Here is a 23,145-nt window from a genome sequence, read left to right as displayed (position 1 = left end):
TGGCCCATGGGAAGTAGAGGTGGGAGACAGACTGGAGCGGGAGGAAAGCTTGAGCTCTCGTCTCGCTGCTGCTTCCAGGGGTCTGTCTTGGCTCTAGTCAAGCCCTTTCTTCTGCAGCCACACCAGTGTCCTTCCCTTGTCCCTTGCCTCACCATGGCTTTGGTCCCCTTAACCCTGACCACAATTTCCCAAGACACTATTTCGTCGAAGGCTCTGCACTGACCCATCCGGGGTGGGGTAAATTCTCTTTCCTGCTAGGACCCCATTAGGCATGATCAGCAAATCGCCAAACTCTGGACATCACTTTCACAATGTTTGCCACACCTGAACAACACTGGGGCTATTGCTTATGTCCTGACCTTTTTTTTTTTTTTTTTTAAATCATCCTACTTTAGATCTCACCTAATAATAATGTTCGCTTCTCCGCAAGCAGTGATAGCCATGAAATGATGGGTTAGATAAGAAGGCTGTGTATATCTTCCCGATGTCTATTAAAATCCGAATACAGCTCTTTAAAAAACTCTATCTGAGAGGCACCGCAAATCACCTTGCACCGACCAGACGATCTCTCGGGCCTTTTTCATCGCCGACAAGCTATGATTCTAGATAAACGACTGAAACTTTGGTGCTTGTCTCAAGTCAAAAGCGTCTTTGTAATTTATAGATTTACACTGTTTTCTTTCTTCCGTATCGCTGCCGTGAAGAGAAATGAGGAAAATAGTTCTCCTCTTGATTCTCGCGCTGATGAAAAGCCTTCTAAGTGCTACCAAATGTGGAAAAATCATTTGGGCTTTCAGTGTATTGTTGTCGAAAGAACGCAGATAAATCTGGTTTTGTGCAAGATGAAATCTTCTTTCCTCACGTGGCTCTCGTGGTGAGGGATTTGGGAGGAAGAGGGGAAATGGAAATTTGAGTAATTGTATTCACAGCAGGGGAGGGCCCTGGATCCTATGCCCGCTGCGGGCAGAGCTGTGAGGTGTGGCGCTGCAGCTGTGGGCAGATCCTGCCCAACTGGGGTCCAAGGGCACGGGGTTCCTGTAAGAAACAGGACAAGGCGGGAGAGTCCATCAAAGGTCTGTCCATAGCTGGGACGCTACTTTCCAAGTTCTTTGAAATTTTGGACCTGAGTCTCTCACTATGGCTCTCTCTTCCCTTTGACTTTGGTCTCAGTGCTCTGAAGAGCCTGGATCAGCCCTTTCCAGCTGCACGCAGCTCTGTCCACCATTGAGACAAGGCTTCTCACGCCATTCTGTGTGCATCAGAATCTTCTGGAAGGAAAGTGAAAGCATAGGTTGCTGGGCCCTGTGCTCTGTGTGTCAGAATCCGGAGGTCTGGGGGCCAGGGCCTGGCAACTTGCATTTCTCACCAGTCTCCAGGTGAAGCTGCTGCAGGTCTGGGGGCTACGCTTTGGGAACCCTCAAAATAACAGGCCAGATGTCCGCCATGTGCTAGCCCCTTGAGATGAACAGATGGAGGCGGCAGGATCCTTCCTTTGAATCGCTTGCTTGGCAGATAATTCAGATTCTCCGAGGGTCAGTTGCCTCATCTGTAAAAAGAGAATAATCACCCTTACCTCACATGACTATTGTGGGAATTAAGTGATATTGAGTCACGGACCTTTGCTATTTTAGAAGGACACGTCATGAGACCTTTGCAAGTCCCCAATTCTAGGAATACTATTAAAACATGTAATTTTCTCCATAAAATTCAGTTAAGCATAAGTGAAAATTTTAAGTGACCCGTTTAGGCCCCTAATGATTCCCCAAATAAAGGATTAAAGCAATTTATAAAGCAATTAAAATAAATTCTTGCTGGAACACTCGCTGAGCAGTTTCAGAAATTTTCTCTTGATTCCTGATAGAGTACTTGGCGGGTTCAAGCAACTTCATTTTACCCTGGAATGGATCCCACACAGCGTTTCACTTTCTCCTTATTCCTATTTTTCATATCTGCCTTCGGCTTATATGGAGAGTCTTGTTTTCCCCACGAAGACACAGAATATTTTACCCATCACAGGTGCCAAGGCATATCTGATGTTGCACAGAGAGAGCATCAAGGTCACGTCAGGATACGGGTGCTTGCTGGTGAGTTGGGTTTGTTCACGAGCTTAGATTTCCGTGGACACTCCAATGGCACCACCGGGCTACCATGTTGCACAACTCAGAAGATGTCTTCTTCTGTGTTGTCAATCACGTCTTCTTGGGGTTGGGCAGAGTGATGGTGCCATCTTGCCATGTGGAGATCTAATTTGTGACCGTGCTGTGGGCCTTCCAGGTGACCCGTGAGATTTTTGAAATAAGATTTGGAAGCTCAAGTTAACTTTGCCAAGGCCAAGCCTCTGCTTGGCATGAGAGGGCCCTTTGGAATATCTGGAACATCATGGAACACATTAATTTTGGCATTCCTGGCGTTGGGTCCACTCTTTCTAATCTTGGCTCTTAACAGGGCACCCCCCCCGCCCCCACTCCAGTTTATTCTGTGGCCTTGAGTTAGCCCCCGTCATGGCCTTAGGCTGTTTCGGTCTGCAGTGTACCAGGAGGAGAAGGTGGTTTGAGTTTTGGTGCCAACGCCACCATTTTCATTGCATGACCGAGAGCAAAGGAGGCAAGTCCTCCGAGCCCGGCTGTCTCCCTCTTTAAATGGTTCTCCCGTTGATTTAGTCTGTCTGGGCTGCTCTGACAAAGATCCCCAACTGAGTAGCTGGTAAGCAATAGAGACCTACTTCTCACAGCTCTGGAGGTCAGAAGTCCAAGATCAAGCCATGGTTCCGTGAGGGCTCCCTTCCTGGTCTTACTCAGACGTCCTATCACACACTCAGATGGTGGAAAGGGGAGGAGGATCTCTGGGGCATCGTTTATGAGGACACCAAACCGTTCATGAGGGCTGCACCCTTGTGACCCAAGTACCCCCCAAAGGTCCCACGTGCAAATACCACCCACCTGGCTGGTTAGGTTTCAATGTGTGAATTCTGCGGGGACAATATGCAGGCTGTAGCACTCTTGCATATGCTTGGGGAATAAAATACGAGTCCCAGAGGCATGCTGTTTGTTTGCAGTAAGGGTCCGTATATATGATATAGACCAGCTAATACCTTTATTTTTGCAGTATGTGCAAGAAAATCCATGCGACTCCGACTTTCCCAGAAAAGATGTCTTTTAACGCGGTGCCGTGATCGTCATCCCACAAAACCGAAAGTGCAATGCTTTTATGGACTAACCTGAAGAGATATCAGAGTTCTCAATTGACTGTGTCATACTTTATAATCATGAAAATTAACTTTAATAAAAAAGTAGCTTCCCTGTTCCCTTCCCAATTTAGGGGATTTTGGTCCTGTGGAACAACGGTCTGCTTTCCACATTAAGGAAAGCCCCTGCTTTGCCCTGGACTGGTTTTCAGGCCCGTGGGCCAAGGGTTTGTGGAGTGGCAAGGCTCTTTGTATGCAGACTTTCTCCCTGCTTTACCGGTAATCTTGAGAGTCAAGGTTAAGAGCTCTGGGTCCCCTTTGATCCTTCCACAGGGTGGCCGGCCTTTGCTACTTGTCTATCATTGTCTTTGGGGTTGCTTTTCTCATGTGAATTACAAGGGTTCTTTTGTCATTTGCAGGCGATCTATTCCCAGCAAGGACCCCAGGTCCGTTCGAGCATTCAGAAAGGGCATTACTAGGACTGTTTCAACAGAACACTCATTTCTTGTTAGACGGAACAGAAGCCGAGGGCTCTGTTCAAGGAGAATCCTGGATCCCAGTTGCCTTAGATTGTCAGGGCTGGGGAGCCCTCCTGGCTCAGTTCTGTGCTCTCAGCTAATTCCACTGCTTGAGGACCCCTCCGTGGATCCCATTCTGCTACTCTGAAGCTGTTGTGTAGACACTCGCAGACAACTGTCCTACTATCCCGGTGGCTTTTCTTTTCCTAGCTGAGAATGTGGGTTTCTAGAAGCGATTTCCTGTATGACGTGGTCCTGCTTTCCAACACCTGCCTAGGCACATTTCCAAGCCACTTTGGTTCGTCAGTGTCTTTAAAGTGGACGTCCAAAAATAATGGTGATATTCCACATGTTGTCTGAATAGGGAGAAGCATTTTGGGAGTATGACCTTGCCAATCTTAAATAAAATATTCAGTTTCTTTGACACTTTCGGGGGCGAAGGAGAGCTGGGATTATTGTCACACTTTCGGCAAGAAATTGGTAGATCCGGCTGTTTGTAAGAGAAAACGCTAGTGCCCAGGTCTGGGAAACATCATAATGTCATAACAACAGTTGTAGAGACCGCTTATTAGGTGCGTGCTTTTTACGTGAATTAGCTCCTCTAAGCCTCATAATCCCAACAGATGACGTGTAATAGAGGATAACCCTGCTATTAAACCCCATTCTGCAGACAAAGAAACTGAGGTCAGTAGGATTGGGTGGTCTGCCATGTGGCAAGCACAAGATTGAAAGATAATTTTCTTTCGTATTTTCTGCCACACGTCATCCCCTTTCGATGTTTGGGACGATCGAGTAAGAAGAGGCGTTGAGTGGAGCGACTTCTCGGCCTTCATGGAGTGGGAAGGGTCCTTTTTCACAACAGAGAGAAGAGTTTGAGCCTCATGGGGAAGAACTACGATGGAGAAGGCAGGGGGGACTTCTGAAACAGATGCCCTCTAAGGCTCCGTGACCAATGCAGTCCTTTCAGGGTCTAAGCAGCGCAGACTTTTCGAGACAGAAGCAAAGCCTGTGGGCTTGGAGCTCCCTGAGATGACAGCAGGTGGGAGATCCAACAGGCTCTGTAAAAATAAATACACATCTGACAAAGTGAAAGTGGTTCATGCAGCTTCAACAGAGGATGGAGTTATTTTTGTCCCTTCTGGCCTCCATGGGTCACGGACGTGGACGTGGTCTCCAACTGGCAGTGCACCAAGGAATCTCCCACTGGGTGCATTTAAAGACCAATTGCTGGGTGGTGGGTTGTGGACATGGGGGAAAGTATGTGCCATGGTGAGTGCTGTGAAGTGTGTAAACCTGGAGATTCACAGACCTGTCCCCCTGTGGTTAATAATACATTATATGTTAATAAAAAAATTTTTTTAAAAAATTTTAAAAAGTAAAGACAGATTCCCTGGGCTCTGATATTCATCCTATGGCTCTGGGGTGGGACTTGGGTTTTCCATCCATGAAGCTCTCCAAGGGTTTCTGATGAGCACATGGGCTTGGAACTAAACTCTGGGTTTCCAATCTTGGACTTCAGGATGACTGACGTCTGTGAAACAACCAGCGCTTTGGAGAAAACTGTCTGAATTGATTTTTAGTTGCTGAACTGAACGGTTGGCTTAGCGCTTGTACCATTTCATGCACACTTTGCACACGCGCTGGACCGTGGGTCTGAAGGACAGCAGCCGGGCACACAGACCCGGGCTCTTGTGCCAGTGGATTGAAAGCGATTCCTGAAATTATCCTCAAGCTAAGCGGCAAATTCCATAATTATCAGTATTCTTTTTGTGTACGGTGCGAGTTTGCATAATTTCCCCGTGGTAGGATGCCGAGAAATGAAAACAATAAACTAAGAGATCTCCCAATTCATTGGAGCACAAAATTTAAATCCGTGTTTGCTAACAATATTTCAATTTCTGGGCAAATCTAACATGGACAGACTGAATAATTATATTTCCATCTTTGCTATGGGAGGAGTTTGTTTATGTATTGCTTTGGTTAAGAATGCTAAAAACGCGGAACGCTCTACGGTGGTATTCACCTTTGTCAGATAAATGTATTTCCTAAGATTCTATTGATTTTTGTCTCACAAGCACACTCATCGAGTGATTGCTCTCTGTCTTAGAGTCAGATAAATTTAGCGTTCAATTTAAGCTTTGGGAATGGTTAAGTCCTTCCGTGAAGAAAATCCACCAAGAAATCATATTGATAATCAGTTGTTTATGTGCTTTGTAGTTTACAAAACATTTTAAAAATCCCTGACGTGGTTTGATTCCCTCCCAAACCCTCGAAGTAAGAGACCAAATTTGCCATGAATTTTTTTTAGGTTCTGTAGCCACGATTCTGTCCGTGTGTGCTTTCCCACCATTTGTATCCAAATTTGTTGTGGATGTGCGACTCCTGAGAATCGTGTCTCTTCACAGAAGAGACTTTATTAACCCAAACTGAACCAGAAGAGGCTATGTTTCATGCTCTATTTACAGACGGAGGTCAATTAAATTAAATGAGTGGATATCAAAATGGCTAGCATTTCACTTTTCAACTTCTTGATTCATTCATTCCTCAAGTGTGTATTTTTTTTTTTTAAGATTTTACTTATTTGCCAGAGAGAGAGACAGAGCACAAGGAGAGGGAGCAGCAGGCAGAGGAAAAAGCAGGCTCCCCGCAGAGCAGGGAGTCCAGGACTCGATCCCAGGACCCCGGGATCATGACTGGAGCTGAAGGCAGACACTTAACCGACTGAGCTACCCAGGCGCCCCTCCTGAAATAAGTATCGAGGATCTATTATGTAAGTGGGTGTTTCTTTCCAGCTATAATAGCTAAAATCTTGAGGCCATACTGGTGTGGGCGTGAAGAACCCAGGCTTCGGTACTCACGGGTCTGTCCGGGGACCCCTCCTCAGCCATTTGTCCTGTGGCCCTGTACATGCTGCGTTTCCTATTCCGGGTTTGGCTTCCTTTCCTGTAAAATATGGATAACAAAGGACCCAACACCATTTTGAGGGGGGGACAAGAATTTTTAAAAATACCATATGGGGTATTTAGGACAGCACCTAGTATTTAAAAGGGGCCCAATACATTATGCACTAAAATATTCCTCTACTGTGAAAGCTGCTGTTCAGAAAGTTGACCTCAGCCAGGAAGGGCAGCTTTGGCTGCTCACAAGTCTCTTATCAAGTAAAAAAAATGACTGTGGCAGCCATGAGCCCCACATCTCCCTGGGGCTAGGACTAGGCCGAAGGCATTGAGGCTCTCCCCTCGGATACAAGACTTAAATGGGCACCAAAACACTCAGTAGTCGAGATACAGAATATTGTCATGTTCTAGGTAAGCAAGTAACAGTTAATGCAAAAGTCGATGATGAACAACATGTCAAAGATTTTAAAAGTTTTATTTTATTTTAAGTGATCTCTACCCCCAACATGGGGTTCCCAGTAGGTCCTGCTAACATCTCTCTTTTTTTTCTGGGCCCTCACCACGTTCTGCTTCATCTGAGAACCGAGTGGTGTGGCCAGAGGAATGGAATATTCCCACTGGCTTCAGTTACTGAGAACCCAGCTATGAAGCTGGGGGTAGGGTCAGTCCTATTGTCCCCAGTTGGCTGTGACTGGGAGAATTGGCCACAGAAAGAAGGACCAAGAAAAATCAGGATATTGTCGCTCTAGGAAGGGACCGTGGGTCTCAGGTGTCACTCAAGTCATTAATTAACTGACTTTATCTTTTCTCTGGTCTCCCCAATAATCTGTTATTTACCTCAACTACTATAAGTGGATATTCACCATGACTGTCAGAAAAGCCCATGTTCTGATTATTTTGCTTTCATACCCCCAGTGTGGATGTTTGGTTTTAACGAGGTCAGGAAGGAAGAGGTGACCAGTGGGGAGGGGAGCTCTAGATGTCTCTCCACTGTTAGCGCGTGTGTAGGGGAGCACGGATATGGCCGCCCACCGCACCATCTCTGGGTCTGTGTGTCGTCCTGGGAGCAGTAGGGGTGTGCGTGCGTGTGTGTGTGTGTATGTGCGTGCTTGGGCACAAACACAAACACGGGTCTACACATAACAGGCAGGCTCATGTTACGGGCAGGAGATGAGTTTTCCTCAGTGGAGCAATCTGGACTGCTTAGCTCGGAGCGGGGGAACTCTGCCCTGGGGCACAGCGGCGACTGTCACCAGCCCATTCTCAACGAGGTCCTCACTGAGCGGCTCTGACGACACAGGTGCTGTTCACAGTGGACGCTTGGGGTGTGTGTGTGTGTGTGTGTGTGATCATATATACAAGGTGTTTTCAGTGCAATAGCTTAGCTCCTTATGCAAGACTGGTGTTTTTACTTCCTAACCGAAAAATAAAAATAAAAAAAAGATACAGGCTTTGATGTGTTGCAGGAAGATGTGACACCAAAGACCAATACGTAGAGAGTGGCTGAGCTCAGACTCGGATCCAGGTCATTCTGGCCCCGAGTCTCAGCTCCTTTTGCTGCCCCTGGCCCCGCAGATACTAGGCAGGCGGCCGGGTCTACACCCAGATGTGCACCTCGCCGTCCTGCCTCGGGTAGGTGGCTTTCCCTGTCCGGGCCTTGGGTTGCAGTGTACACCACGAGCGTCCCTTTCAAGTTCTGTTTTGCCTTACCAGCTCAGCAGCCCTTTCTCACCCGGGAGCTCTCGGACACCCGAGGGACTCCCGGGGGTGACAGTGGACGTGGTTTATAAGCCACCTCGCTGGACGAAGTCCTTTCCGGTCCTGCCGTTTCCCGGTCACAGTCCTGAGTGTTCTTGGAAGGAACCAGAGAAGCAGGGAAATGAAGGAACAGGAGGCAGAAAGTGAATGAAGAGAGACCATGTGGGAGCCCCTGCCGGCAAACGTGATGGAAACCGAAGCCGTTTAGAAGGAGGTGGGGGGCCCACCGTGAACTTTATGGCCAGAAACTTATCACGGTGGCAGTTTCCTGCCTTACTCTCTGAAAACCTTTTTCTTTTTACTCCTTCCTTTCCTTTTTTTTTTTCCTTTTTTCCTTTTTTTTTTTTTTAAGTGTGGAGAGGGGCAGAGGGAGAGGGAGAGGCAGCGAACCCCCAGCAGGCGGCAGGCTCAGCTCGGAGCCCAAGGCAGAGCTCGATCTCACGACCCTGAGATCATGACCTGAGCTGAAATCAAGCGTCAGTTGCTTAACCCACAGAATCATCCAGACGTCTCCTTTTTCCCTCTTCTGCGTCCAGCTTTCGTACTCGTCTAGAACACTGCCACTGGCGCGTCTGCCGAGCTCGGAATCGATTTCAGGGGACCTCGGGGAGAGATGTTCGGATAAGTGTTAAAGTCGGTTTGACTGCGGAGGGCATAATGAGGAGATTAAACCGGTTTAAAAATGGGTTGGTTTCCAGAGCTGCAAGGAGTCGGTAAATAAAAAAAAAAAAAAGGGTGGGTGGGTGGGTGGGAAACTCTTTCTTTTTAGTTTTAAAACGAAATCCATAAAGGCTTTTCTTCATAAACTGAAATTATTTTTAAATAGCATGGATGAATAATTTAAAGATCCACTGGGTGAGGCAATTAGTTTTAAGTGTGGATTAATTGCTTTCTTGATCATCTTCCATATTCCTTTTTTTTTTTTTTTGGCTTAATATGGACAGATACTTTATCTTCTTTAAAAAAATATTTGGTGTTTTCTAAAATACTCTGATAGGTGAAAAAGTAAGTTCTGTAGCTTTTATAAAATGTGAAGCACATGATTTTGAGTCTGTGCCCACCCCTGCTTGGGGCACACTAACAAAATCCTGGAGTTTTCTCTTCCCCTCCTGTAACCCAGTAGGCATTACTGATGACATGGCCATCAGCCTTCTGGGAATGTGACCCTCAGTGAGAAATTGTGGTCCAGTACAAATACCTACACAGACACATTCTCACAAAAGTTATAGAGAACAGAAGCTCTTTCTTTTATTTTTTATTTTTTAATTTTTTTTAAAGGTTTATTTATCTATTTATTTGACAGACAGAGATCACAAGTAGGCAGAGAGGCAGGCAGAGAGAGAGAGGAGGAAGCAGGCTCCCCGCTGAGCAGAGAGCCCGATGTGGGGCTCGATCCCAGGACCCTGAGGCCCTGACCTGAGCCAAAGGCAGCGGCTTAACCGACTGAGCCACCCAGGTGCCCCAAAGCTCTTTCTCTTAAAATATATATATATATTTAAAGATTTCATTTATTTATTTGAGAGAGAGAGATAAAGTAAGAGAGAGCGTGAAAGGGGAGAAGTTCAGAGGGAGAAGCAGACTCCCCATGGAGCTGGGAACCCGATGCAGGACTCGATCCCAGGATCGTGAGCTGATCCAAAGACAGTTGCTTGACCAACTGAGCCACCCAGGCGCCCCTAGAACAGAAGTCCTTGATTACCGTACTTCAACTCTATTGCATGTCCACTAGTGTTTTCCACTCTACGCAACTTAAAATGCGGTCCAGCATGGTCCCTTCTGGAGGAAGGAGGGAGGTCCCTGAGCTGGGGTGACTGGCTGAGTTCTATTTCTTAACCTGGACGGTAGTTAGAGGGACGTTCACTTTGTAATAATAAGTCACTAGGGGTACGGTCATTGCATATAGTTACCTGTCCTTATGTCTGATTTCGCTATGTAAAGGTTAATAATGTATATTCCAGCAGCTTGAAAGACACTGTACTAGGAGTGGGGAAACGTGAATGAATAGTATCACAGCTCCCTGCCAATCGCTGTTTTGTTCTTTATTCTTTTCTTTTCTTTTCTTTCTTTCTTTTCTTTTCTTTCTTTCTTTCTTTCTTTAAGATTTATTGATTTGAGAGACTGAAAGTGAGAGAGATCACAGAGGGAGAGAGGGAAGCAGGCTCCCCGCTGAGCAGAGAGCCCGATGCAGGACTCGATCCCAGGACCCTGAGATCATGACCTGAGCCGAAGGCAGAGGCTCAACCCACGGAGCCCCCCAGGTGTCCCCATGAGTCTCAATTTCTGACCCAAGTGTGTCCCCAACTAGTGGCTTTCCTGAGTCATTGGTCAGGTCAGGCACTTAGGTTGGGGCCTGTGGTTTCTTTGGAAGGGGGCGTCCATACACAGAAGAGAGAGAGAGAGAGACTGAGAGACAAAAGGAGGGCATTTTACTGCCATCGACTTCAAACTGTGTTTTCTCCCATTCAGAAAGAAATACACTCTCTTTAATCTTTCTGTGCCAATCCGTTTCCTCTAGTGGGTGCCTGTGAGGTAGCACTGTGTATTTATTTCCCTCGTTTTATTGACCTGTTTTGAAATGGTCTTAAAGAACCAGTCAACCTTAGGATACCGTGTCTGTAGCATGCTGGGAACTGAAGGCTTGGGTTCTAGCCTGGTTCCTGACCTGTAGTCGCTTTGTAGTCTTGGACTGCTTCATCAGTCAGAAGCAATCAATTTTCCTATTTTTGTTCTCCAAGGACACAATGGCATGGGCTTTTATCTCCCAAGTAGCACAGTTTTTATTTAGTGTTGAGAAAAATAACTCAGAACCTGGAAACAAGGCCAATAGGCGAGCGGCATGTCCTTCAAATGTCACGCATGGCTCCAGACCCACCAGAGACGGACAGGGTATTTTGTTCAGCACGCCGCTTACGACTGGTTCAAGGTCCAGACATGTTAACATGGAGGCTTTTATCCTGCAGAGATACAAATAATTTCTATCTGATTGAACCGATGACCCCAAATGTTAACAGTTTATTACCTTGTTGAACTTTAAATGGTTTTGTGTCTAACCCAGAAATCATACCCTAACATTTCTCTGGTTAAATATCCAGCCCTCCCCGTGTTTTCTGAGCGAATCTTCATGTGTTACTGGTTTCTTCATTAATTAATGAATTGAGCCAAACCTTTGACACGTGTTCATTTTATATTTACACAAGAGTCAAAGTTTTCTTTTCTTGAAAATTATGCTTTTTGTAAGTTGCCGTACAGAGATGCCTGGGAGGGCTAACCTGACAGAGTCGATTACGTCGGGTTGCCTGAGACGTGCATCTCAAGGGCCGTGTGAGCCCAGGTTCGTCTAGTCTCGCTTCCAGAATGAATCCCAACTGACGAGAGAACTCTAACTTGGCTTGCTTTCGGTTTCTCTAGATTTCTTCTTTTTTCCCTACCTACAGATGCTGTCTGTCTGTTTAGATTCTCGATTCTTAATCCCGTGGGTGGGCGCCGTGGCTGGGAATTTGGTTGTGTGGTCCATTTAGCGATCTCTTACAAGAAGACGAGGGGTATCTAGTCTCTGGAGGTGAGACAGACATTCTCATTTGATAGCCTTTAAAAAAAAAAAACATTTGGTCATTTATGAGCACAAGTAAATTAAGAATTCCAAGCTTCTTAGAAAGAAGAGTTGAAATCTGGGCCAATGCATTTTAAAAAACTAATTTATTGATTTGAGAGGGAGAGCATGAGTGGGGGTGGGCAGGGGGAGAGGGAGAGAGAGAGGGAGAAAAACTCAGGCAGACTCCCTGCTGAGGGTGAAGTCTGACGTGGGGCTGGATCTCACCAGCCTGAGATCGTGACCTGAGCTGAGATCAAGAGTTTGTCGCTTAACTGACCGAAAGAACCCGGCACCTCCGAACTAGTTGACTTTTGTGTTTCTGGGATTATTTTTCGCCGGAGGTTGGATGACGTTGGATGAGGTTGGATGAGGCCACGTGCTCTCTCTGCGTCTGGAGGTCTACGTGTCTGTGGTTCAGAACAGGCTTCAGTATCTCTTGTTCAAGTATGAAGGGTTTTCTTACTTCTAGATTAATTGTTACATCTTAAAATCAAGAAGTTGCAATCCAACTCATTTTCCAAAATTGATAAATCTTATGTAAATTTCCTATTTTCCAAATTTACAGAAAATAAAGAAACCTCACTTTCAAGTACTAGATTTTTAAAAATGTTCCAAATGGTGAGGGCCTCTCCCTGTCACTCTCCCTCTGTGCTTGTCCCCCCCAAATATATAAATAAATGGCAATGTTAGCTCATAAATGCTTTATTTTATTTTTCTTAAAGATTTTATTTATTTATTTGACAGAGAGAGAGAGCACAAGTAGGCAGAGAGGCAGGCAGAGAGAGAGGAGGAAGCAGGCTCCCCGCTGAGCAGAGAGCCCGATGCGGGGCTTGATCCCAGGACCCTGAGATCATGACCTGAGCCGAAGGCAGAGGCTCAACCCACTGAGCCACCCAGGCACCCTTCATAAATGCTTTAATATAAGAATCTAACTTTACGTAGTTAAGATAAATCTTCAGAAAAATTAGACTGGCTTAGTAATTTTGGTTTAAAATAAGAAATAAGTAAACGCCCTTTCCTCAATTTTGTTAGTATTGAGATTTTGCTAAACATTCTCATGAACTTCCTAACCCTTTAATACTGGTTTACTGATCAAATAATCTAACCCTATGCCTACATGACATTTAAGATTCTGAAAAATGTAAATTTTGTTTCACGAACTCAAAACGATAATTTTCACAAATGTTTCCATCACAGTATTTCTGCTCTGTAGTATGTCAGCTTGGACATAACTTTATAACGTCATCAGGTAACTGGAAACCCTGAATTATATTACACTGAGTTCATTGATAGTTGTCATTGACCTACATGATTTGTAAGGAAGGATGAATAATTGAAACATTAATTTCTAAGCATAATTTTAAAGTTATATACTTGGCTTATTATTTTTACATGCTAAAGAATGGCACAAGAAACTTGCTTATTTTTATCACATGAAGAAGGAGCAAAGACGCATGTAGGCATAGATAGTTCTGTTATATCTTTTTGTGAACCTTGATAGTTTACTATAATGATTATGCACAACAGTGGCTTTTTGATTACCTTTCTTCCAGTTTTGTCTGTGAAATTATTTTGGTGAAAGTGAGGTATTTTGATTAAGAGCTATGATTTGTATTGACGGTGGCAGTTCTAACCCTTCCCCTTCAACATCTTCCTGGAGGTGTTAGCGCAAGAAAAAAATCAACAAGAAGAAATAAAAGACATATCGATTAGAAATAAATGTCTTCCCTCTCAAATGGCAAGGTTGCCTACAAGGAGGATCCAAAGATGCTCCTAAGACTAATAAATGAGTTTAGCAAGGATGGAGGTCACAGGGCCAATATGTAACAATCTGTTGCACTTTCATAGGTATTAGTAATGAACATTTGAAATTAAATCGAAAAAGCACTACCATTTACATTGGCTCCCGAAGCTAAGAAATACATGGGTATAAATCTAACAAGTGAAGTCAAACATCTGTTTGCTGGAATTGTAGTACAATGAGCGAATAGAATAAAAGAAGAAATAGATAGATGCTAATGGATGGGAAGACTCAGTCTTGTCAGGATGTCACTTCTCCCCAAACTGAATCAGACCCAAAAGGATTAGTGTAGAAGTTGTCAAGCTGATTCTAAAATTAACAGAGAAAGGCAAAGAACATAGAAAAGCCAAATCATATTTTAAAAATAACAAAGTTGGAGGACTCACAGTACACTAATCAGGGGTGCCTGGGTGGCTCAGTGGGTTAAGCGTCTGCCTTCAGCTCAGCTCATGATCCCAGGGTCCTGGGATCGAGTTGAGCATTGGGCTCCCTGCTTAGCAGGGAGTCTGCTTCTCCCTCAGTGCACAGTCTCTCGTTCTCGCAAATAAATAATAAAATCTTTCAAAAAATTTTAAAAATCTATGTTAATCAAAACAGGGCAGTTTGGCAAAAGTATAGGCACATAGATCAATGAAACAGAAGAGAGAGTTCATTGGCAGACCTTTACTTTTGTGGTTATTGAGGCTGATGAAAGCGGAAAGGCAATACTAAAGAAATTATCATCTTTTCAACAAATGTTGTAATAACTGGACATCCGCATATGGAAGAATGACTCCCAGTCTATACCTTGTCTGAAGCGCAAACTCTAAAACTTCTAGAAGAAAACGTGGGAGGAAATCTTTGTGATCTTGGGCGAGGCAATAATTCTTAGATGTGACGCCTGTCAACTATGAATCCCACAAGAACAAAAAGGGTAAGGCATACTTGGTCGGAAGTAAACACGTTTGCTTTCGGAAGGCACTATAAAAAGAACGAAAATGCCAGGCACGTATTAGCAGAAAACGTCTGCCAAACACATATCTGGTAAAAGACTTGCATCTAGAATATATAAGAACTCTCTAAACTCAACAAAATGGGAAAGAAACAGCCCAAATAGAAAATGGTCAAAAGCATCGAACGGACATTTTACTAATGAAGATATATGGAAAGCAAATATGCATATGAAAAGATTCTCGTCGTCATTAGTCTCTAGGGATATGCAAATTGAATCCGTCCAAGATACCACTGTGTAATTATTAGCACAGCTGAAATACCACCACCAACCATAATGGGAACCAACAGAGGAAAAACAACGAAAACCTGGTAATATCACGTGCTGGTGCAGGTGTGAAGCAACTGGAACCCTTCTGTGTTGTGGTAAGAATGCAAAATAGTACAGTCACACAAGAAGTATTTTGCAATTAAACATCGACTGACCATAAGACCCAGCAGCCTCATTCCTAGATATACCTGTGTAACTGCAAAACTTAGGTTTACATAAACATTTGTACGTGAATGTTTCTTGAGCCTTTACTCATAATTGCTCAACAAGGGAAAAATCCAAGTATCTTTCAGTCCTTGAAGGGATATATAGATGCACATCTCTACAGTAGAATACGGCTTGGCGGTGGAGAGGAACGAACTATGGAGACACCCAACCCCATGCACGTAGGGAAGTGCATTGCATTGAATGAGGGAGGTGAAACTCAAAAGGCTGCAGGCTGGCTTGTAAGATTCCATTTATAGAACATTCTAGAATAAGCAGAACCGAAGGGGCAGAAAACACATCAGGGGCTGCCAGGGGCTGCGAGTGCAATGACGAAGGGTTAATTGGAACAGGGTGTGAGGGGACTTGGGGGTCTGTGTAAAGAACTGTTGTATGTCTTGACCGTGGTGGTGGTTACCCCACCAAGGGCATGTCCTGTGTTGGAACTACAGGGCTGTCCACGAAGAAACGGTGACTCTGACTACACAAGTTACACCTCAGAAAACAGAACCGGTGCTCAAAACCGTACAGGGAGCATTAGTGACGGAGAAGTTGACCTCTGTGTGCAACGTGATGGGATTAAGCTTTTGTTTTCTCGAGAAAAACAGACTGTTGTTGATTTGTCCTGAAATGTCAGTTTGTTCCAGAATACAAGAGCTTAGTGAGTATGTGCAGCAAGATGTAGAGGATAGGAGCAATGGATTTTATTTGTCTGGGTTTTATCATACCAGAGTCTGAAAAGAGGATACAAAAATGTGTTGAAATTTTGGCAAAGTATGCTCAATTTTGATGGGCTTATTCAGAAGATTATGTAAAAGAAAACAAAAAAAACTCACGAAGGTTCTTCTGCTACTGCTATACATATCAGACTTCTATTTGGCATTCTCTCTGTGAAAATAATAAATCGGTTTTACAGCCCTTATCCGTCTAGATAGTCAAGATGCTGGGTCCCACTGGAATCATTTGCTGGCCTTTGTGTTGATGTTACCTTATCTTTGATTATTTATAAAAACTAATAATAAAAAAGAACAGAATGTCTTCACCATAAATAAGCTTGGGTTACCTACAATCACCGTGCCCTTAAAATATATACAAATATCATATTGTCACCTTGGTTAAATAGGTAGCCAAATTGTTTCCCTGGGGCTCCCATGAACCTATCTTAATCAAGTCACTGCATCTTTGATTTGGCCTGAGTCTGGCCAACGTTTGAACCCTTAATTGAGAAAAATAAAATGACATTCCCAGGATATTTCTTTAAATCAGAAATAATATTTTAGATTTTCAAGAGGTCCCCTGGAAATCATAAAAGTGTGTGATTTCACCTTCTAAAAACAGATGCTAGAAATCATTAGGGTGTTTTTTGTCTTGCTTTACCCTATAGCTTTCGATCAGTTCAAGATGATCCTAAGAGCTGCCTGGGAAAAACTGTCAGATCAAAAGATGTCCAGCCTTCCCTAGGTTAAGTTTCCATAGCTGAAAGTCTTATAAATTCAAATATTTCAGAGGCTGTACACTTTACAGGAATACCCTGGAGCCTGGTCGATACCCTTGCTACCCATACCATGTTCTTACCCTCGGGGGAAACAGCAGTCAAAGTCTGATGAGATAGTTATGCACTCTACCCTAGCAGAGAATTTTCTTCTCCATTCTGATTTTATTGATTACTGTAATGAATTAACCATGGTCATTCACTTTCATAATCAGAGAACCTCCTGCCTCCTTCTGATGCTTGCCCGAAGGTCGTACAGCCTAGCTTTTGTGTCTTCAACAGCAAAAGTCAGCCACAGAGCCTCCAGGAAAGGGATTGTACCAAATGCACAACTATCGATAGGTCTAAGAATAGCTTTGGGTACCGGTCTGAGTGGATGTCACCGAAACAGCTTTCAGATTGTATCAGTAGAGCAAGTCGGAATTTCAAGGACTCTCTAAAGAAGTCTACTGTGTGAGATCCGGTTGCTCACGCACGCCCAGCAGAATGAGAATGAATCATATGGGGCCACACGGACTGATGAGGGAGATTTAATTGGGGTAGTGTGTAATAATGTTGACGTTGCTTTAATGTTCTATATTTTGCCTATTTTGTGGGCATAGATGAAAACGTGAGAAAGCCTTTTCTCCTATTTTCTTCACTAACCCTCGTTTAAACCCAAGGGAAACTTTTAATGGTCTCTTATTCATGCCTGACTTCTCAGAGTTCAGAAGTAAATACTTTTACTGAGTCTCCTTATTTTTTTTTTTATGACCACATAGTTTTTGCATGAATTCATAAGAATCTGGCCTCTTGTTTACCAGACTGTAATTGGACAGATCAAGTGTACAACCGAGGCCATAACTAGATGTCAGATTTGAGGAGGATTCTCTTTCATTTTTTAATTTTTTTTTTAAAAGATTTGATTTATTTGACAGAGAGAGAGCACAAGTGAGACAGAGCACAAGCAGGGGGAGCAGCAGAGGGAGAGGGAGAAGCAGGCTCCCCACCAAGCAGGGAACCAGATGCAGGACTTGATCCGAGGACCCTGAGCTTATGACCTGAGCCGAAGGCAGACTCTTAACCTTCTGAGCCACCCAGACGTCCTGAGAAGGATTCTTTTTAATCAAGTGTGACAAACCCATGATTAAGGAAAATCGCTGCCATGCTTATTTTAGGGTTGTCCTATGGGGTACTTAGGTTAAGCACTATATCTGGGTGTGTCTGTGAGGGTGTTTCTGGGTGAGATTAGCATTTGAAGCAGTGGACGCAGTCAACTAGATCTCCTTCCCTAGTGTGAGCCATACCCCCCATTCTGCGGAGAGCCCGAGTCAAAGAAAAGGCAGAGGAAGGAAGAATTCATCCTCCTTTTGTTCCCAGTCTGCCCACGGGAGCTGGGACACCCGCTTTCAGCCCGGCTCTGGGATTTAACCGTAGACTCCCTCTCACATTCAGACTCAAATGACACCACCAGCTGTTTTTGAACTTCTGGATTCAGACCGCGTGATCACGGAACTTCCTTATCTCCATGATTACATGAACCAATTCCTAGAATCAGTCAATCAATCAATCTATCTATCATCTATCTATCTATCTATCTAATCTATTGGTTCTGTATCTACAGAACCCTGCTAATACAATTACGGACCTGCTAAGTGAAGCGAATGCCAATGTGTACAAATCCCTCCCAAGGAAACCAGTGGGGGTATCGGGCTTAGAATCTCCATGTCACAGTAGGGAAGGAAGACCACCTCCTGGGGGCAGGGAGTCATCACAGATTCTGGAGGTCTCAAGAAGAGAGCAATTCACCCTGAAATACAGGTGCATACCCCACTGGGTAAAGTCTGGTTGAAACAGTGCCTTGTACTTTCTTTCCTTAGGCTTAGGATAAAAGAGCAAATTAACAGAGTTTTTCAAAAACCCAGTCAAGTGTTTTTTTTATTGGAAATCTCCACACAGAAGTTGCACCCTACCGAAGGAGTCTAGATTTGCCGAGCAAATTTAAGGAGTCAGGCATCAGTAATAAACGCCTTTTCTGCACATCTGTGAGCAGTCGGGCCAAACATACCGACAGCAGCCTTTCGGGGAATTATTTTTGATACTGGGACAATGGTAGAGAGACTGCTGAGTTATCCAAAACTTGGAAATAACATCAAAAAGAGGGTGATGTGTCCTTTCAATGTCCTACAGGAGCACAGACCCACACACATTTAGAGGGGTTTATCTTGTTCGATCTGTTCCTCAATATTGATTAAAGTTTAGATTTACTGAAGTTACATGTTAACTTTTATAGATTTTTGTCCAGTAGAGATACAAATGATTCCTGTCCAATGGAACAGCTAACTCCAAAGTTTATAGCTTGTCGCCCTCATGGATGGATGTTCAAGGGTTTGTGTCTAGTCCAGAAATTTTATCCTAATAACCGTTTAATTAATTGCCCATAAAGACGTGGTGCCTTTGATGCTATTTGAACCAGTCCCAACATCTCACTTGTTCCCTCAGTAATTAATGAGTAGAATAAAATCTTTGACAAGGGTTCATTTTATATTTGCATGAGTTATGATTTTAAAATTCTGAAAATTATACTTTAACATAAATACAGATCCGTCTTTTCCTTCGTTGTAATCCCAGAAACAGAGGAACGGATCCCAGTGTGAGTGTAATTAAACTGACGTACTTTCAGGCAAAAGCACAGAAATTTAAAGCCGGTAGGTTTTGCCACAGTCATTGTATGGGTTTGGCAAAGCTTTTTGGTAATATGTATTTAAAAAAAATCATTCAGGGGTGTTTTGGTGGCTCAGTCGGTTAAGTGTCTGACTTTGGGTTGGGTCATGAGCTCAGGGTCCTGGGATCGAGTCCCAAGTTGGTTTCCCTGCTCAGCAGGGAGCCTGCTTGAGGTTTTTTCTCTCCCTCTCCCTCTGTCCCTCCTTCCACTCCTGTCCCCCTGCCCCTCTCTCTCAAATAAATAAAATCTTAAAAAAAAAAATCATTCAGGGGCACTTGGGTGGCTCAGTTGGTTAAGCGCCCAACTCTTGATCTCAGCTCAGGTCTTGATCTCAGGGTTCATGAGATCAAGCCCTATGTTAGGCCCTACACTGGGTGTGGCACCTACCGAAATAATGATGATGATGATGATGATGATGATGATAGTAATTTTAAAAATAAAATAAAATAAACCATTCATAGACTACCTTCACCAACCATCTAGAGGTCTCAAAATGAGATACCACTAATCCTAGATGGGGCATGAAGCTTAGGGTTCTTTTGGCTGGACGAGATATCCAAACCATAGTCTGACACCGAGATTTGAAAGGATTCATGGCAAATCCTAAAAATCCCTGTTGAGTAAGTGTCACACAGGCTGAGTGCCCTCTAGAAGTCGGGAGTTCCTGTTCTCCCAGACTCTGTAATTGGACCCCGCGGCCGTTCTGTTCATCTCTTCCAGAACCGAGTTGGCCATATGCTCCTGGACACGTTCTCTGGTTAGCCTGGCTTGACACACGGGGCCCACTTCTCTGGCCTTTCATCATCTTTGACTGATTCCGATTCACTCCTTTTCCCCGGGCCAGACCTTCCAGCGCAGCCCGTTGCTCTGCAGGCATCGTGTGGGAAGGCACAGGCGCCCACAAATGCACGAAGAGCTGAGCACGTTATCCCTTGATGAGGATCGCGTCCTGGAGGCAGAGTGAGGACAGCTGGGTTCAGGTTCTCCTCCGGTTTGCAAAAATGACCAAATCGACTTCAGTCCTACCTGTTCTGTTCTCAATATAGGAAAATAAAGTGGCACCACTTAACTATGAGGTTGAGCGCTCTTGAGGGCGCGGTTTTTAGAGAAACTTCAGGTTAAAGTCTGGTCACTTCAGAGGAGCAAATTAAATTGCATTCAAATGCTCAACAAGAAGCCTGCCTTGGTTTAGGAGGAGGCTGTTACGGGTACCCAGGAGGCAGGGCGTAGTGGTTTGGACCAGGCTTACAGCTGCGGAGCGTGATGAAAAATGTCAGGTTCGATAATGCATGTTTTGGAGGTACAGCTGAAGACGTTGTTGATGAACCTGATGCAGGGCTTGAGAGAAGGAGAGGAATCCAGATGATGTCTAGGTGTGTGGCCCAACACGCAATTGTGGGTGACACACAACGGGCAGTGCCCTTTCGTGACACGGGCTGGTGGGAGCACAGGGACGTGAGCAGATGGGAAACACATTTCTGTTTAGGATTGTCCCTTCGAGATGCTGTTGAGACATCCGTGTGGAAGCGTGAGGACAGCCGGAGCTCGGAGGCTCGGTCCAGATGGGGAGAGAAATACGGGCTGGCCTTCCATTCGGAGCTGCAGGAAGAACTGTTGCGCCCTACGGAAAAGGTGTTGGTAGGAAGAGAAGGGTGTGGGAATAGGGCCCTGGGGATGTGCTACCTGTAGGATTCTGAGTAAGGAGGGGGGCCTGCCTAAGGAAGCCGAGAAGGAGTGACCTCTCAGGTAGTAGGGGAACCAGGAAAAGGTGACATCCCAAAGCCTCGAGAGGAAGATAGAACAAGGAGGGGTGTTCAGCACCGCCCGATGCTGCTGAGAGCTGAGCGAGGGGCTGAGGAGAGAGAACTGACCGTTCCCTTGGGCTTTGGCCTGATGTAGGTCGTCGGTGACATTGCGAAGGATCCGATCATTGCTCTGAGATAGGGAGACAAGCACAGATTGCTCAATAATACAGGTTTTTGGAATTAGCCGGAAGACGGTAATAGCTACCATCCATTATGACTTGGTATGTCCCAGGTGTTTTATGAAAATTACCTCATCTCGTCCTCTAAACAACTCTGTGAGGCTGACAGGGCTGCCAGAGTCACTTTACTGATGAAGAACTCGAAATGAAAGTATTTCAATGAACTAGAGTCATACCCCGTCAGGGGCAAAGCCAGGATCCACACAGAAGCTGTTCGACTGCAGAGCCAGACCTTGCCCGTCTTGATGAAATATTTCTCACAGTGAGTCTGAAGTCCAGGTGTCCTGCTGGCCAGCTGAGTGATGTTGGGTGGCACTCCACTTCTCTAAGACTCAATTCCCTACATTTTTCATAAAATGGATTATCTTACAGAGAGAGAGGGTTTGTGAGCATTAATTGAGTTATTGCATGCAAAGCCTGACACGTGGTTACCGTCTGGTGCAACCACCTCATTTCACAAAGAAGGAAGCCCAAGCCCCAGAGAACTTGTCTCAGGCACATGGAGCGTCTGAGGGAAGACCGTGCAGATATCCTGACCATCTCCAGAGCTCTGGGCTGTGAGGACCTTTGACCAGCTCTCTTTCTTGGAAGCTCCCTACCTAGGGACCAAAATACCCTTGGATGTAGTTCCAATGCACTTGACAGCCACTCAAAATCATCCCCGTTCAGGCAACAGATAACTCACCGTGTCATTCCCCACCAGATGCCTTTTGAAGCAGCACTGTTCCCAAGAGTGCTCCGTCACTAGTGACAGTCCCTCATGTTGTACATCTCCCCAAAGCTGACACTCTGCTTTTGTGTTTTCAAATGCCCGAGACAGATCACAGAAAGTGCCAGTGCATTCCAGAAGGCAGGAGAGTACCCTTTAGGCTTTCCTCCGGCTACATGGGAGGAAATGTCTGATGATGTTTGCTTGTTTGTTCACTTATTTATTTCCTTTCCAATCTTCCGCAGCCACGGTTTGGTGAGGGAGAAAGTTCTGAAAGGTGGAGTTGGGTTTTGAATCTTGGAAACTTTTGTGGTGCCTTAGACTCAGAATCACGGACAGCGACCGTAGAAGGGACTCAGAGAGTGGCCTTTATACTTGGGGATGTCAGGGGACTATGAGACCCCTTCAGGAGCACCGGTGTAGCAAGAGGAGGCTGGGTTAGGATTCTGGCTTCTAACCCCAGCCTTATCTGAATAACTTTGTCTTTATCAGCTTCACACACAGGGCTTACTGTAGACAACTTCTAGGAGAAGGCTTCTCATTTAAAAATCATTGATCTAATCTACCTTTATTATCTTACAGATAGGGAGACTGAGGTCCATATAGGGGAATGGATTTGTCCCATCTACAAGAGCAAGCCCATCCCAGAACTTGTGCTGGGGCTCCTGTCCCCAACATCCCACAGAGTTTGAGTCCCCACTCAGTTGAGATGTACAGGTTGACTTTAACTTTTGACCTAATTTCCAGCATGGGGATCAGTGAAACTTTGCTCTGTAGGATTAAGTCATAAAGATTTTTCAGTTTTACAGCCTTGTCAGTCTCTGTCCTTATAGTGCAAAGCAGCCACAGACAATATGTGCATGGTTAAACACCCCTGCGTTCCAGCAAAATGCTCTAAATATAGGCGTTAGAGTTGGTGTGGGCGGTAGCTTGTTGACTGTGCTGTAGCGCAGTAAGAAAGCAAGCAGTGGGATATGGGTTGGTAGCAAGAGATCACACACACACACACACACACACACACACACACACACACAAGAAGAA

Source organism: Mustela nivalis, assembly GCF_964662115.1.
Source record: "Mustela nivalis genome assembly, chromosome: 19".
NCBI classification, from domain to species: Eukaryota; Metazoa; Chordata; class Mammalia; order Carnivora; family Mustelidae; genus Mustela; species Mustela nivalis.
The sequence above is the reverse complement of the archived record's forward strand: the minus strand, read 5'-3'. Positions refer to the sequence as shown.